The sequence below is a fragment of the Penaeus monodon genome, chromosome 10, assembly GCF_015228065.2.
Source record: "Penaeus monodon isolate SGIC_2016 chromosome 10, NSTDA_Pmon_1, whole genome shotgun sequence".
In the NCBI taxonomy this organism is placed as follows: domain Eukaryota; kingdom Metazoa; phylum Arthropoda; class Malacostraca; order Decapoda; family Penaeidae; genus Penaeus; species Penaeus monodon.
This window is the reverse complement of record NC_051395.1, coordinates 15,014,647-15,017,146: the sequence shown is the minus strand read 5'-3', so window position 1 is coordinate 15,017,146 and position 2,500 is coordinate 15,014,647. Positions and strand designations below refer to the sequence as shown.

At 44.6% G+C, this 2,500-nt stretch overlaps 1 pseudogene; it reads right to left on the bottom strand.

Annotated features, from left to right (window-relative positions):
- Window positions 1–1,961: 1,961 nt before the first annotated feature.
- On the bottom strand, window positions 1,962–2,061 carry LOC119578206 (annotated as a pseudogene).
- Window positions 2,062–2,500: the final 439 nt, after the last annotated feature.

Here is a 2,500-nt window from a genome sequence, read left to right as displayed (position 1 = left end):
ATTCGTGCACCAGCCTGGTTGCCTCTGACTGAGGGTGGTGATGTGTGCACCAGGGGGCTGAACAACTGTTAGCTCGCCTGATAAGTTGCCACAGCTCTGTAAGGGTGATCTGGTGGCCAAAGGACTCACATCATTCGAGCCACTTTTCCTACGTGACTCTCTTGACAGTTTCCTTGGCATCACTGACTTTGCTTAGGAGGGCTAGATTATCATTTTTTATTTATTTTACTTTATTTCATTTTTTATTATTTTTTTCCTTCAGAATTGTTTTCTGCACATATTCTGTGGTTGATCTCTTTTATCTCATCATTAAAGGTGTCACTGGAACTACTGGAATAAGGCCGAGCTTTAGGTATAGTCTGCAAGGCTGCTTGATTTATTGCATTGACAAATCTGGCATCAAGAACATCCTCGTTTTCACAATGTGGGTGTTCATTGCATCTGTGACTTTGGGCTAAGGCTTTCTGAATGGATTGCCAGTCTGTTTTCCATCTAGGATTTGGTACGGCATTGAGGGTGGGCTAACGTCCACGAGGAGGGGAGAGTACCATAATGGTCACTTGTAATAGTTTCATCTGGTTCTCTCCACAGGAGTGCAGTGGCAAATGTGAGGTCTAGGACCCCTCCCTTCACATGTGCTGGCACTTGAGTATTGAGAAGAGTGATCTCAGGGAAGGTCTCAAGCTTCTCTACAAGGAGCCAATATAGGTGTAGTGTGTCTTGAAATCTCTCCTCTTATGATCACTCAGTCTTGTGCTGCAGTAACACAGACCTAGCTGATGTCCAGGCTCCTACAGCTTGTCTTGCTCTACACATTATACCGCTAAGTAAATCTCAATGGCAATATTTGATATCATCTCAGTGCAGCGCAACAGATATTGCAGAGCAGGGGATTGTTTCTCTGACCAGGGTGATCAAGCTGTGGTGCCAGCTGTGCTTGGCAACATGAAGACATGATTGAGTGAAGGATCCTCATATATCATAGTTTCTTGTGAGGCTGGCTCAGGGTCTACCGGGCGGTGAATAACATTTGGTTGGTCAAGGTTGGAGCAAGAAGGGAGTCTCACCCTGAGGTGGAGTAGTAGCTGCTTTGGCCGTATCAAGTTTCCTCCCCTTCAGGACTGCGACATTCTGGGTCAGTGATCATTAATCTCTGGCAACCAGGATTGACAACCGGACTTGCCTCTGCATCTCTAATGCTTTCACTAATTGGTAGGCCCTGCCGATGCCTCCAGGTTTGTAGGGAACCTTAAAATGTGGGAAATGCTAAGGGAGTCCCGATTCTCCCTCAAACTCTGTCTCCGGTCTAGGTCATTTTGGACCGCGCCTTCGGCATGGGTTTGGGGGATTTAGTCGTGGGAGCGGCTAGTTTGGCTGGTCCCACTTGTGCTCCCACATCGGTCAAGAAGCTATAAATGGCTTCAAAGTGACTGCCATGGTCAATGCCTTCCATAGTTTGTCATCTTTTATCTTAGATCGTGGGGGCTTTAGGCTTTAGTTACCATGTGATTTAGCAGTTCCTTCACTCTCTCATGTCCCCACCCACCACGGAGTTCAACAAGGGGAAGCTTTATGGTAGAGCTCATGTCCAACATCAACTGGGGTGGTGAGAGGATATACTCAGCCACTGGCCATTATGACCGGCACTCACGGGGCCTGTGTGAAGCCAAGAACTCAGTGACTACTTGACCCTAGCCTCTCAAGGGAGACCAGCCAATTGACCTAACTGGGATCAGGCCACCTTTCTTGCTGGAATAAGGGATCAAAGAGGCGTATTGCTAGTACAGCATAGCTCAGTCTCCAGGACTCATGCTTCCACAGCCCACATGGACATCATGCCCGGCAAACACATGGGTAGGCAAACACGCACAGCAAACACGTGGCGAGAGACCAGAGGGGATGTCATCCCTCCTGAGTCAGCCAGCCACCCAAAAGACTGCCTCACATGAGAGGGGGAGCTCAAGATCCTGAACCTCTTCAAGGTGGTTTCTGTCATTGCGTAGGGGCTAAGCTAATCTTCGTATCATTCCAATTTTAGTATATGTACTGCTAGACAAATACAGTGTGTATATACGTGTGTGCGTGCGCGTTTATATATCAATTCATATGTGCTTGTGTATGTGCATATATGTATGTGTATGTGTGTGTGTGTGTATATATATATATATATATATATATATATATATATATATATATATATATGTGTGTGTGTGTGTGTGTGTGTGTGTGTGTGTGTGTGTATGTTTATGTATATATTTATGTGTGTATTGATGTATACATGCTTACATACACTGCTCCTCAATGGGATCTGAAAAAAAACACTTTCCTTTTTATACACAATGAAACACTGTTGTTATTGTTGTTACCTTGATACTGATACTATGTTTATCACACTTCTCATTCCTGCTCTCTTCCTTTCTCTTTATTTTTTAATATTATTTCTTTTTTCGATTAGCTATATATGTATATTCGTTTTGGTATGGTTTAGCATTTTCCTGAA